The sequence below is a fragment of the Phocoena sinus genome, chromosome 2, assembly GCF_008692025.1.
Source record: "Phocoena sinus isolate mPhoSin1 chromosome 2, mPhoSin1.pri, whole genome shotgun sequence".
NCBI lineage: Eukaryota > Metazoa > Chordata > Mammalia > Artiodactyla > Phocoenidae > Phocoena > Phocoena sinus.
In genome coordinates, this window is record NC_045764.1 from 62,303,943 (window position 1) to 62,319,219 (window position 15,277).

Here is a 15,277-nt window from a genome sequence, read left to right on the forward strand (position 1 = left end):
GCCTCGGCAATGCACCTGGAAGCTTGGGTTTTCAGCTGAAGACAATGAGGAGACACTGAGGGGAGTCATCTGATCCGACTGACCTTTAGAAGATCCCTCGGGGACCAGCTGACACCCTATCCAGCCCTCCAGAGCCCCAGCTCAAGCCCGTGGGCATCACAGTGGGCCGGCCTAGATTAATCTGCATCCTGGACTAGGGGATATGGGGGGCCAAAGCGTGAACATGCTCACAGCCATGGGACTCAGGGCACAATGCAGATCTGCTATTCTGCCAGATTTCTTTCTGGCAATGGATCTCCTCCCCATCCTACAGATGGCTACGTTAGAAATGCAATGGGGTAAAGATGATTACATATCAGAACATCAGTCCGTGTAATTAATGATGTCAGTTACCAGAAGGGGACAAGTTATGTGACCGTCTTAACAGACACCGAAAATGCATTTGATAAAATTGAACATCCACTCCGATGAAAAGTCTTAGTATAATAAAAATAAAAGAACACTTCCTTGACATAATAAAAACTATCCGTCTGCAACCAACAGTCAACATCATGCTTGGCAATAAAACACCAGCAAGAGGTATTCATATTTAACTCAGAGTGGGACAAGAATGCCTGTTATTACCACCATTAGTTTGCATTGTTCTGGAAGTTCTAGCCAACGTGATAGTACTTTAAAAATAAAAAGCATAACGTTTGGGAAGGAGGGGAAATTGCTATCATTATTTTTTCATGATATGATTGTTTATCCAGAAAACTCAAGAGAATCAACTGAAAAACTAATGAGACTATGAAAGAGGTCAGTAAGATGGCCAGAATCAAAAATGAATACACTAGCAAAATCCAGTTAGAAAACGTAAAAGAAAGAAAGGTCCCCAAGGTGGGTTCTTCAGTGACTCCCCATGTCCTGAGAAAATGGAGTGAGGAGGCAGCCCAAGGGCAGTCAAAGTTCAGGAATAAGCTCCAAGCAACAGGGACCTGGTGAGGAGGAAAGGAAGATGAAACACAGGGTAGAGCTGGAGAGGTTGGGGAAAGGAGAAGGAGGGTATCCTGGAGCATCTTCCAGGGATGGCAACAGGGATGGCTTGAGCTGGGAGCTTCCCAGCCTTTGTGCCTGGTTCCCAGCAGCCCTGGGACAATGAGACCTAGCAGTTCCCAGTGGATCAGTGAGCCTAGACTCACTTGAGGGCAGCACCTGCCTTCTGGTAGCTCCAGGCTGTGCTGGATATGGACGGGGTAGGGGGAGTACAGACCCCGATGGAGAGCCTTAATCCACCACAGGGCACAGACTCCCAGCAAATGAGATCCCAGCTAAAGGAGTGTTTCTGAACATTTGATGGGCTGATTACAAACTGCTCCTCTGAATTCATTAAAGCAGATTTCCCAAGAGGACCTGTCGGTGGCAAAGAGACACAGCCAGCCAATGTCCAAGCTCCACCCCAATGCCAGAAGTCCACTACCCAGCTCTCTGGCTCCAGCCTCCTAGCAACGTGGCCCTGTCTTGCTTGGGGTGGCATGATTCCCCTGGAGGCAGCCGGCAGGACTACAGGTGCACGGGCACTGGCTACTTCGCTCCCAGGGCCCATCCTCAGAGGGTAAAACTCGTCTATTTCTCTTCCATTTTCCATGGTGTGCATATGGCATGATATGCATGTATGGCTTCCCTCAGATGCTGGGTAATCTCCCAGTTTCCATCACTCACTGTCAGGGAAAGCCCTCAGCCAAAGACATGATAGCTGGCCAGCATTTCAGGGTAGCAAACTCTCTTGTCTCCACCCCTTTCTCTTTTGTCCTCACTCACAAGCTCCACCTGCACTAAAAAGTAATCACTGCCCCCACCTCCCAGCATTACTGCGCCTGCCCAGGGACGGGACAATTACCTCCCAGGTGAGATGTTGCTATTTAAAAGGAGATTTGGTGCAAAGAAGTGGTGCTTCTTATGGTCGAATTTTAGGCACTGGGACAATGTATAGTGGCATTTTAGTCACTAATTATGTGAGGATCAAATTATTCGGTGCCTGAAAGCAGGAAACTAACGAGGGGCAATGTGGTGTTTCGAATCCCTTCCGCAAGCTGTGGTGGCCCAGTGGTATGGAGGTGGGAAGGGCGTGAAGGAGGAAACAAACACTTTTCGAGCACCTACTATGTGCTTTACCCATATGACCCATGAAATCCACAACCATGGGGCACAGGCATTATTTACACCTGTATTTAAACCCTGGTCACTTGGATTCCACAGCCCACGTTCTCAGGCGCTGACCCCTGGCTGATCCTTAGAAAACCAATCTTTACATGGCATGCAAGCCCCTGATTCCTCACCAGATGCTAATCTCCTTCTCCTTGCAAACCCACGCCCCTGCTCTATTGCCCACCTACCTTGGTCTCCTCACTTGCCTTGGTGCCTAGAGTTACCCCATGACTGTTTCCTACCCTTCGGATCAGAACTGCCCTCCTGTGGATGCTCTGTGACCATCCAGGTCTCCCTGTGAGGGGCCACAATCAGCACCACGCCCTCCAAGAAGGGAGCTTTTCAGGCAGGACAAGGGGTGGGGCACAGACAAAGAGGAGCCCGATTTCTTTTGCAAGCTCTGTCTTCGTGCCCCAGCCCCTACCCTTCCTACTTCTGTAAATGCATTGATTATCTAGAGCCCCCTCCCCAAGCCCAGCGTCTGGGAGAAGATTCGGGGGGTGGATTTGTTTGTTCTAGTTTACCAAGTCCCCCTGGCTCCTTCGTCTTGTCACCATGGAAACCTTGCGAGGTCACCAGTATTATTAAAATAGAGGAAGAAAAGATCTCTCTCCCAAAGTCAGTGCCCACTTGGTTCCAGTGGCTTTTGTACAGGAGTGAGGAGGACAGCACGGTGGAGGCGGGGAGACCTAGCCCCATACTCAGGGATAGATTAACCCCTGATGTCCAGGGTGCTGGCTGCTCAGACATAAGTCTTCCACCTCCCTGAAGTTTTTCAGGTGTCCTTGCCAGGAAAGAGCGAATCTGGCAGCTTTGAGCACATGCCCAGTGGGCTTCATGCTACACCCGGATAAGTGGGAAAGGGCTCTTCCCAGGCAGTGCTGCTGAGTAAATGCTCATCTAGCAGACTTAGGGAGCTGCTGTTGGGGAAGAGAGAGGAAGCCAGGGTTCTGGACCACTGTTTTAGACCCTGCTCTCTCTCAAGGTGAGAGTGGGATTGCCGGTTGGGGCTGACACAGGACTGGAGGGGGTCGGGGGTCCATGGGTTCTAAGGTTAGATCAGGTGCCGCTCCCCTTCACACCGCCTCCCTCCACTCTGCCAGTGGACCTCAGATGCTTGCTTGCACTCGAGAGGGCCCAGTCCACCTGCTGCTCCCCTTTGAGGCCAGGAGTGGGGCCGACAGCCCAGCTCTTCACACTGTCCTCTGCAGGCCTATTCTGTCCCGCAGGCTGCTCACGTTCAGCCCATCTGCCTCTCAGGATGCAGAGAATCTCTCCATGCTGCCCTCCTGGAGTCCAGATCCCTCCCACCACCTTCAAGTCTCTTCCCAGCACCCACCACCACTGACTTGCTCTTCCACTACCCCCTGTGGCCAAGGGGTCTCCTCGCTGTTCTAGGCACTAGACTCATGCCGCTTCCTTTATTCACATTGTTTCCCATCCCTAAGACAACCCCTCTCTCCCTTTGTACCCATTTAATCCTATATTACATTCTTTATCATCACTTACACCATTTTCACCTTCGTATTTCTATAGCACCCAGCACTACCATGAGGAACTTCTCCAAGACTCTGCCATCATGGCCCTCACCACCACCATCACCACTGGGCTCACTTCACCACCAACACTGCACTCAGCACCACTGAACTACCACTCCCCTTCTATCATCCGCTCTGCCTCTCACACCATCATCACACCTCACCACTTACCACCACTGCCCCAGTGTCAGTGCCACCACCACCATCTCCATCATCGACGCTGCACTCACCATCACCACCGCTGTCACCTGTCGCCACACCACATGACCACCCATCATTATCATCACTACAGCTGCACTCATCACCATCACCATCATTTGAAGGGAAATAATGTCTCCCTTCACAAAAATCAATTTCAAATCCTTCAATGGAGGCCTTAGAAGATTCCATATAGGGAGGGGCAGCTGGATCCCATAGCCCCCATTCTTGCTCCCTGAGATTCTTCATCCTTTGGGGAATCTCTCACCAGTTGCCATTGTTGCCACCAAAGTGGCCACAGGGACCCTTTCTTTAATACCTCAGGGTATAACTGAGACAAACCATATCGTTTATAGTAGGCAGGACAATAATACAAGCTGTTGAGGGTATAAATCGGCACAAACCTTCTGAAAAGTAGTTTAACAATGACAAAGCCTTTGGAAAGTGCATTTTCTAAAATTTTACTTCGGGACGTCCCTGGTGGCGCAGTGGTTAAGAATCCGCCTGCCAGTGCAGGGGACACCGGTTCGATCCCTGGTCCAGGAAGATCCCACCTGCCACGGAGCAACTAAGCCCATGTGCCACGACCACTGAACCTGCGCTCTAGAGCCCACGAGCCACAACTACTGAAGCCCGCGTGCCTAGAGCCCATGTTCCGCGACAAGAGAAGCCACCTCAGTGAGAAGCCTGTGCACCGCAATGAAAAGTAGCCCCCGCTTGCTGCAACTAGAGAAAGCCTGCACGCAACAACGAAGACCCAATGCAGCCAAAAAAAAATTTTTAATAAAATAAATAAATAATAAATAAATAAAATTTTACTTCTAAGAATCTATCCTAAGGAAATAATTTAAAAAATGTGCAAGGATGACGTGTGGGTGTTATAATAGCAAAAACTGGAAAACAGCCTAAATGCATAACAAATAAAAAGATGGTTTAAAGAAACCATATAGACTAATAAGCAGCCATTAAAACAGAAAATATAGATATATCTGTTGACATAAAAATATGCTGACTCTATATTGTTAATGAACAAAAGCAGGTTTCTTATCAGCATTTGTAGAATAACCCTCAGTCCTAAAAATATACATGTATTCATGAAACAAGGTGAAAATATTTTATCTTAAAAGCTGGCACCAAAATTCTTCTTAGACAGGAAACTGTCTCTGTTTGGAAAAAAAATACTTGAGGCAACTGTTTCGACAAATGATGAGAGCAGACCACTCAGCGTGAGACAAGGAGAGGAACTCATTTTGCTCCTGAGGAAGATGGCAGAGAGAGGTGCATTGATCCAGGAAGAAGGGAGAGAGACAGAGAAGCCAGCACGGAGGAGAGAGGCCGAGATAGAGGACACGTGCCGGGAAACTCCCTGGTGGTGTGGGGGAGTGGAGGAAGGCTTTTTAAAAAAACTTTATTTTATTTATTTATTTTTGGCTGCGTTGGGTCTTCCTTGCTGCGCTTGGGGTTTCTCTAGTTGCGGCGCGTGTGGGCTACTCTTCCTCGCGGTGCGTGGGCTTCTCATTGCGATGGCTTCCCTTGTTGCGGAGCATGGGCTCTAGGCGCATGGGCTTCAGTAGTTTTGGCACCTGGGCTCAGTAGCTGTGGCTCGTGGGCTCTAGAGCGCAGGCTCAGTAGTTGTGGTGCACGGGCATAACTGCTCTGCAACATGTGGGATCTTCCCGGACCAGGGCTCAAACCCGTGTCCCCTGCACTGGCAGGTGGATTCTTAACCACTGCGCCACCAGGGAAGCCCTGGAGGAAGGCTTTAAAAGCTGGGATCCCTGCCCTTTGCCTGTGGGCTGCAATATGGGCCATTTCTTCTTCTCCCCCATATGAAATATTTAGTCAAGACTTCTAAATGCTCAGAGTTTCTGAATGGAATTGAAGAAGGGGCCAAGTTTCAGGTCTGATCTACCCCAAAGTGATCATACACCCAAAGTAAATTATGGGTGGTATATGTACTTTTTAGTTTTGTTTATTTGCATTTTCTGATTTTCTACAGTCAACGTTAAAGAAAAAAAAAAGAAGTACATTTCAGAAACCACACATTGGGAATACACCAGAGTCAGCTGGAACGAGATGACCTGGGTTAAAAACTACAGCTTACACCCTCCCACCACAGACCCTGAGCTGCCTTCACACTGTGGGTAAGTTCTTGACACCCCCACTCAGGAACAACCATTCAGAGGTCTCAGCATCTTGAATCCTGGTCCCATGGCAGTAACCTTCTGGGGAGACACAGGGAAGCCCCACTCCAGTGCCTAAGACCCATCTTCTCATTCTGGTCTCTGCTCAGAGCACACACATCTTCCTGCAGCGTTAACAGTAGAAATGATTTCCCTTTTCAGGGTTTGTCCTGCCACTCACAAGGACTTAGACGTGTGAGTTTTCACAAGATAGTATCTTAAGACAACACAGCAGTTCCAACAATGATACGAAAAGATGCACACACGTGACAGCAGGGTGGTCGTCTGGTTTGGTACACGACCACCACCGCTGTCATCGTCACCTTCACCACCACCACCACCATAACCTCCAGCCTCTTTTGTATCCAAGCAGTGTACATTCATCCAGTTCCGCCTACATGGAGCATTAGCCTGAGGTGAGTCCGAAAGGACACGAGAAGAAAGTGGGGAAAGTCCGTTTTGTCCCCACTTCCTGACATGTCCCAAATCCTCACAAAACCTGCCTGTGCAGTTCACTCACTTGGTATTCAATGCAATCATGTAGCTGGTAATGAATTTGTTTTACATTCAGTTGGATAACACTGTTAGTTATGAATTTATAATTTCCACAGGGATAAGGCATTTTTTTCTTCGAGGCGTCAGAGAAGCTGTTGCTTACAAACTTGTAATTCGCCACAGCAAATCCATCTGTAAATGACACTATTGCAAGCTGAAAATCTCCCAGGCACAAGGAATACAGCCTTAGAATTAAACTGTGTGTTTGACAAGAACCTGCTGTTCGGTCCTGCCCCGGCCTGGTTGGCCCCGCCCTTCCTCCTGGGTTCAGCCTCAGCTTTGCCCGCACAGCCCTCATTCCCCAGCAGCCCAGCACCAAGCCCCTGCTCCTCTCCTTGCCCATCCAGAACGGGGTCAATAGCCAAGTCAAGGCTGCGTAACTCTCTTGGGGAGACTGCAGAGTGGCTCAGCCAGCACGGTCATCATCTGGGTCTGTGGGATGAGCATGGAACCCCACTGTCCACCTCTCCTAACTCTCTCTGGGCCTTTGTTTCCCCATTGTTGCTGGGACCCCAATCCCCTTACAAGTGTTTCCCCCAGATTTATCAGCCAGAGTGTGGATAAGCAGTCTGAGTCTGCTCAGGAAAGTGCCCCCTTAACCAAGATTGAGTCCAGAAAAGGGAGGAGAAGAGGGTGGGTGAGGAACTGACCCAAGGATCCAGAGGGCAGAATTATGCGGGGGCCAGTGATCTGGGATGGCTTAGCCCACAGGCTATATGTGGCCAAACCTCTTTGCCTCAACTATTTCTAGGCTCTTTTTCTTGTATTTTGTACTTTTTGTCTTATTTCCTTTCGTGCTTCCCTCAATTATTGTCTCATTTATTCTTTTTTTTTTTTTTTTTAGTAAAAGTTTCTTTTAAATGTTTAGGTTTCTTTAACTTAGGATGAAAATTAAAAGGAGGCTCAATCCGTAGCTGAGCTGAAGAATGAAACTGGTGCTTGGCAGAAAGGCAGAGCTAGAAAAGAATTTGGGGGACTCATCAACAGAGAGTCAAACCCACAAGTATACACAGTACTTCATCCCTACCACATGCCAGATGCTGAGCGAGAAGGCAGGGGCACAGGAACACGTAAGACAGCATGGCCTCTGCTTCAGAGGCTTAGCAGGGAGAGGGGCCATTGCACAAGCAGCTAGGATAAGGTGTGATCACTGCTTGGATAAAGGGAATGTGTGTGTGTGTGTTTTGGGCCCCATGGCAGAGGCACCAAAACTAGTCTAAAAGGGTTTAAGCTGAGACCTGCTACTGAAAAGCTGTGTGACCTCAAGCAAGTTGCCTAACCACCCTGAACTTCCTCAGTTAGTATTTGCTGAGCATTTGTACTGTAGTCAATAACATTCCCTATATTCTAGTAGGAAATGCAGGTATGACATAATTACAAATAACAGGGGGTATGGGCTAGTTTGAGGGAAAGTTCTGGGAAGGCTTTCCTGAGGAGTAAAATTTCAGCCAGGGCCTCGAGGGTGAGCAGGAGTTAGCTGGGTGAAGAAGGAGTAAGAGCACCCCCAGGGTACAGGGAACAGCATGTGTGAAAGTCCAGAGGCACTGTGCTTCCAAGACACTGAAAGGAGGTCAGTGTGACTGAAGGGAAGAGAGTAATGGGAGGTGGGGAAAGAGGGGAGCTGAGAGCTACTGGCCAGACCACCCAGGGACTTGCTGATGTAGTGAGAATTTGGACTTTGGGAAAATGTGAAACGTGTGAGGGATTTTAAGCCAGGGAATGATATGTCAGACTCAAAGTTTTTTAAGATCCTTGTGGCTGCTGTGCAGCGAATACCTTAGAGAGGACCAGAGAGCACGTGGTAGAAGGTAGATTTCATTGTCTGATGGAAAGATGATGGATGACGGTGCTTCAGACAAAGAGGGTAGCAGCAGAGAATATTCAGATATCAGAAAATATTCAGGAGGCAGAATGAGAAAATAGAGGTGGATTCAACGTGGAGGGTGAGGAAAAGGTATAAAGGATAATTCCCAGAGCTTCTATAAGAAGAGCTAAGACAGTGGACACAGGGGGAAGAATTGTTTAGGAAATACCCCGAGTTCAGTTTTGAATTTGATGGCCAACTGATGGCCCAGGAGCCAGGAGGATCTACGAGTTTGGAACTTGGAGAGAATCGAGCTTATTTGGAATGGGAGCTATACAGGTGGTAACTGCAACCAAAAGAGGGTGGTATGACAGAGTGGGAAGAAAGAGGGATGAGAATGAAAAGGACACAGAACTGAGCCCTGAGCGACTCCAGTGTTCAAAGACAGGCAGGGTGGAAAGCAGGCAGAGGAAGCTGAGGGCTAGCAGTGAAAATGCAGCCAGCAGAGATCCAGGAAGGCACGGCGTCCCTGCAGCCCAGGGAAGAGAACACAGGTTGTGACTGGACCAATGCAGTGGGAAGACAAGTCAGATCAGGATGGCAGACTGAGCATCTTGGAGGTCACTGGTGACCTCCGCATTTAAAGTATTGTTAGGGGAATAGTAGAGGTAAATTCCAGAATGCAAAGGGAGGAGGAATGAGTGAGAGCTACAGGATGACAGGCAGGGAATGGGGGCAACTCTTGGGGCCAGTCTGGCTGTGAAAGAGAAGAGATGAGACAGCACCTGGAGATGGAAGTGGGATCTTACTTTTAAGACAGGAGAGTTTAGAGAGCAAGTTCAAATACTGATGGAAAGGAACCGGAGGGTGGGTGGGGGGGTTGACCTGACCAGAGAGTGAAGAGTAAAGGATAAAGGCCAGCATAAGAACCCCCAGAAGCCAGGAGGGGTGCTAACACCACCGTTCTCCCATGCTGTTGGAAGACTAATTGGGGATTTTTGTGTGAAGGTACTCTGAAAAATATCATTTTCCTGGAATACTCCAACATCCCATTTTTAGAAGAGGAAGAAGAGGCACAGAGAGGGTATGTGATTGGTCTAAGTCACACAGCAGGGCTCTGCTTACAGGTCTTTCCTGAGGAGAGCAGGATAGAGTGTTAGAGGTTCAGGGGAGGGGTGTGAAGGCTCAGCATGTGTGTTGGGGGGCCGCCTGAGCTATGTGCCATGCCCCTTCTCTCCAGTTTTTCCCATCTCAGGTCACCTTAAAATATTTTGTTTAATAAAAATGTAAAACAACTAAGTACTTTAGAGATTTAAATTCAAAAGTGTACCTTGAGAACTGACTATAGCAGACTCTGCTGGACACCAAGGGCACGGAGGTGTCTGCTCTCCAGTAGTTCATGGTCTAGTGGGAGGGAGTCAGGCTCACAATGACAAAGTAATGTGGCAAGTGCTGGACTTGCTGGGGATGAGGGCTCTTTGGTGGCACAGAGGGGGGACCTCACACTCTGGAGAATATTTCAGGAGGGAGTAGAAGTTGGTCTGGAGGAGAAGGGTGAGAAAGGAGGCATTCCAGGCAAAGAGGAGAGGCAGTGTAAGGAGGGTAGTGAGGCAAAAGCTGCAAGTAGCTCAGCCTGGCAGAAGCATCAGGAGCGAGAGGTGATAGAGAGGAGCTTGGAGAGACAGACAAGGGCAAGCTCGTGAAAAGACGTGAATGCCAAACTAAGGGGACCGGACTCGCCTTGTAGGGATGAGGAGCCATGGAGGGTCATAAACAGGTAGATCCAAAAGCCAGTACCAGCAACAGTGGACTCTGCAGGGTAAGTCCAAGGGTTGGCGTATCCATTAGTCGGCCGTCAGCTGATGCAGGGGCCAATGGGTCAAGAAAGGACCTGGTCATCAGTAGAGAGACAAAGAAACCCGTCTACCTGAGGGTAGAATCCACAGGACTTAGTGACTAACTGGATGTGGGAGAGTGAGAGTCTACGGTGATCTCAACTCTCTGGCTTGCATGGGGCGGGTGGAGGGTGGTGTCATTCTCTGAGATGGGAAAGATAAAAGGGGACACATTCTGGGGGAAAAACAATGGGCTCTGACTTGGGCACACTGAGTTTGAGGTGCATGCAGGACGGCCTCATGGAAATGTCCAGTGGGCAGTTGGCAATATGAGCTGAAGGACTGGGAAGGTCTCATCTGGAAATAGCAGACTGGAAGGCAAGAACTTCTAGGGAATGTAAAAGAGCTCCCTTGGCGAAGGTGTATGGAGTGAGAAGAGAGCCTGAGGATCCCACGGATCACCAATATTTAAGAGACCAGAGGGAGAAGACACTAAGCCAACTGAGAAGCAGGCCTCGGAGAAGTAGGAAGAGAATGCAGAGAAATGAGACATGATGCCATGGAGGAGAGGGTGCCGGGAAGTAGGACGAGCCCCCACAGGGTCGAGTACCACAAACCCATCGCCTTTGGCAGGGGAGGAAAAGTGTCCGCTGGTCTTAGCAAGATCAGGGTCTTGCTCGGTGAGGGTGATTTCAGCCATGCAATGCCAACCGCCACCAGGTTACAAGGTTTGAGGGTGATGAGGCATGAGGAAGAGGAAGCAGCCAGTGTGGAAAACTCTGAGAACCTTTCCTGAGCTGAGGAGATTACGGTGGGCAGGATGATGATAGAAATGTCCCCAGACATGGCTTCCCCAATGTGAGCCCCACTATTATCCAGACACAGAAGGACATATGGCACCTAGTTGTTCTGAAATGGCCTTTCCTGGGAGACTCAGATACGGACTCTCCTTGATTTGGGGACTTCCTCATGAAAAGTTTGTCTGTAGAGTTATACACTCATCCCACCTTTGTGTTCAGAAAATTTCCTGAAGCCACAAATATCAAAAATAATAGCTAATTTTTATTGAACACCTACTAAGCCACGTGCTGAACATGGTACATGGACTGCTTTATTTAGTCTTCAAGACCACTCTCAAGAAGGGATTTACAGAGAAGGGAAACTGAGGCTTGGAAGATTTAGTGAGTCACACGGTTAGCGGAAAAGCTAGCTTATGAGCCAAATCCTTCCAACTCCACTGCCTAAGTGCTAGGTGCTCTATTATCTCTGTCTTCTCTCTCTCTCAAGCCTGAACACACTCACTCTGGCCCTGGCACAGACTCCCTGGTGCCAGGACCCACTTCTTCTGAGAATCCAGCTTACAGATTGAATCTTTGTTCCCTCCTGAGATGCGTGTCAATCTCAATCCCGCCCAATCCACCACAATCGAGTGCAGGCTAATAACAACAGCTACTAGGGGCTTCCCTGGTGGCGCAGTGGTTGAGAGTCCACCTGCCGATGCAGGGCACACGGGTTCGTGCCCCGGTCCAGGAAGATCCCACATGCCGCGGAGCGGCTGGGCCCGTGAGCCATGGTCGCTGGGCCTGCGCGTCCGGAGCCTGTGCTCCGCAACGGGAGAGGCCACAACAGTGAGAGGCCCACGTACCACACACACAAAAAAACCCAGCTACTAGCTCCTGCCTCCCCTACCCTCACCTTGGGGACTATGTTTGGTGCTTCTTGTTCCTTATCTCATTCCATCCTCAAGGCAACCCTGTGTAGTCACTATTATTTTGCCTATTTTACAGATAAGGAACCTCAAATTCAGAGAGGGCAAGTAACTTGCCCAAGATCACACAGCTAGTGAATGGCAGAGCTGGGACACAAATCCAAGCCCGCCTGAGGCAGTATCCGCCCAAATACCCTACCTCACTTCCACGGCCACAGGGCAGCAGCTCCCAGCCCTCTAGCTTCAGGAACTTTGGACATCCCACCCCCTCCGGGAACCCAATCATTTAGTCAATCATCCATTCATTTAGTATTCCCTGAGTGTATTTGTCAGGCTCCTATTTGTTGCATGAGACAAGAACCCAACCAAACAAGCTGGAGCAATAAAGGAACGTATTGGCTCTTAGAGATGGATAGGATGTTATTGCAGCTCCCAGGACTAAAAGAAGGACTGCAGGAACAAAGGCCATGAGAGCCCAAATTGGGACTCTCAGCAATGCAGTTATGCTCTCTAAATTCCCCTCCCCTCTGTTGCCTTGCCTGGATCCAACTTTAAGGGGGAAAGATGACTCATTTGCAGCCTTGGGACTACAGCATCAAGCTTTGTGTCCCAGTGGAAAGAAGGCTTCCTTCTCCGCATCCATATATCAATCCCAGAGAAAGAGTCTGATTGGCCCTGCTTGGGAATGTGCTCACCCCTTGGGCCAATGACTGGTGCTGGAAAATGGGGTTCTGTGATTGGTGAAGTCTGGGTCACATGCCTACCTGCTGGCAATGGGATAGGGATGGGTGGGAACAGTGGGCACTTTAACAGACAGCCCACCAGGACTATGTGACAACAGGGAGGAGTTTCCCAAGGGAAAGGGATGCATGAAGTGGGATGATGGAAAACAGGCCAAAGTAAAAGTCACTAGCTGTCACACTCCACTCCACTCCACTGGTCCATGTGAGAGACAAGGGCAGACACCATCCTGGGAGTTCACAGCCTCACAAGGAAATAAGGCTTACAGACACAAAGCCATTAAAAAGAGTCTATAGCAGCTACCATCTATGGAGTACCTACCAGGTCCCAGGCATTGGGCCAAGTACTTCCATGTGCTCACAATGACCCTGGAAAGTAGGTACTATTATCATCTCTCTTTTTCTGAGTCAAAGAGACAGTAGAAAACAACTTTTTTTTTTCCTTTCTGGCAAAACAGCCAAAACAGGAAAAAATAAAAATGTTTATGGGCTCCTTATCCCTGTTCAGAGAGGTTAAGTGACTTGCCCAAGGTCACACAGCTAGCACATTAAATGAATACCCTGGGAAACATTTGGTTAAGGTCCAAAAGAGTACTTCTGTTCCTCCCTATTGACTGAAGGGCTAGGGAAGGCTGTCTGGAGGTAGGGGGTAGATCTAAGCAGAGATCTGAAGGATGGGATATCTGGGCAGGTGGCCAGGGAGGCTGGGTGGAAGGGAGGATGGGTCAATCTGCGAATACTAAGGAAGGTGAGCCCGAGTACCTCCTCTCCCTGTGGCAGCCTTTGAGGATTTACAGACAGAGACCCCTTCTCCTGAGACTCCTCTTCTCCAGCCTTCCCTGACCAGCCTAACTCTTCTTCACAGGACATACACACCAGTCCTCCCTTTCCCCACACAAACCTCCTCCACTGTGGCTGCCCTCCTGTGGACATACCCAGTGAAATGGGGTCCTAGACATAGTTTGATCCACACAGAGGACAGAAGAAATGTCACCTCTCTTCTTCTAAACAGCATACTTCTATTAACGCAACCCAAGATCAATTAGGTATTAAGCAGTCACATCCCATCCTTTCAAACTGAGTTCACTGTCTCCTAACACTCCCAAGCTGAAATATACCTCCCCCATCCTGGACGTGGGCAGATGGTTCCATGGACCTAAGATAAGAAACTCATTTTGTTTTCTCAGGCACAGTCCATGTTTTATTTTGGCAAATCTATTAACATCATAGCTTCCGTGAAAGTGATTGGTGGGACGGTATGATTCCACTTATATGAGGTATCTACACTGGTCAAACTCATAGAGACAAAAAGTAGAATGGTACTAGTTGCGGGGGGGGGGGCGGGGGGGGAGTGGGGGGTGGGGGGAGGGGGATGGAGAGTTAATGTTTAATGGGTACAGAATTTCAGTTTGCGCGATGAAAAGAGTTCTGGAGCTGGATGGTGGTGATGGTTGCCTAACAACATGAATGCACTTAGTGCCACTGAACTGTGCACTTAAAAATCGTTAAGATGGTAAATTTTTTGCAACATGTATTTTACCACAAATTTTAAACAAAGTCATTTGTGGGCCCCCTGGATCCACCTTCCCAGGAGAACATCTCCCCCACCCCAGGCAGCTGAATTCACACCTTCACAGCTTCTGGAGGACCCAGTGCCCCCAGAGGACCCCTGTGAACATACCTCTGAGAGAACTAGGAGAACAAGTGAAACAGTTAGTACCCATGACACATCACCGTCCCTGAAATTAAGCCCCCTGTGGGTCAGCCTCAAACCACCATCCAGCCCCACCTCCCGTGACCCTTCATCTGCCTCTAGTTCAAGATCTTTACTCCCTTGTCATATGAACTTTTGACAATGTCACCTATACTCACTAATTCCTATTTCTCACCAACTACTCAGCCCTCAGTCCCCAACAACCTGCCTCATCCCACCTTCTCCCCACCAAAAAACCCCCCAAAACCAAAAAAAAACAAAAGACCCTGCCCCTGCCACACCACCACTGGCTTCCTAATACCAGGACAATAGATACTTTTCATTCCTTCTCTCACAGCTGCTCTCTGCAGCCTTTGACACTGTGGAGCACTTGCTTCCTCCAAATCCTCTCCTGAGTCTGCATGATGCCCACTCTCCTGGTTCTTCTACTTCCCTGACCACTCCAGCTCCATCTTTCTCAGGGACTATTTTCCAAGCCTCCAGCCTGACCTACTGCTTTTGTTACTGGTGTAAACAGGCTTCCTGGTTAATTTCAGCCCCTCTAATGATGATTTAAAAAAATATATACTCTCAAGCCCAGGCATAGATCATATACTCAACTGTCTTCAGAATATCTCCACCTGTCCCAAATTAGATGTCTCATCTTCACCCCAGACCTGTTCTTCTAAGTCAGTGGGTAGCACAACCATCTCTCAGTCTCTCAAGCTATAAGCAGAGGCATCCTGGACTCCCACTCCCTCTCCAAGTTCAACCAGTCTCCAAGTCCTCCCATGTTCTACTAAATTATTTCTCAAAACATCGCCTCCTCTCCATCC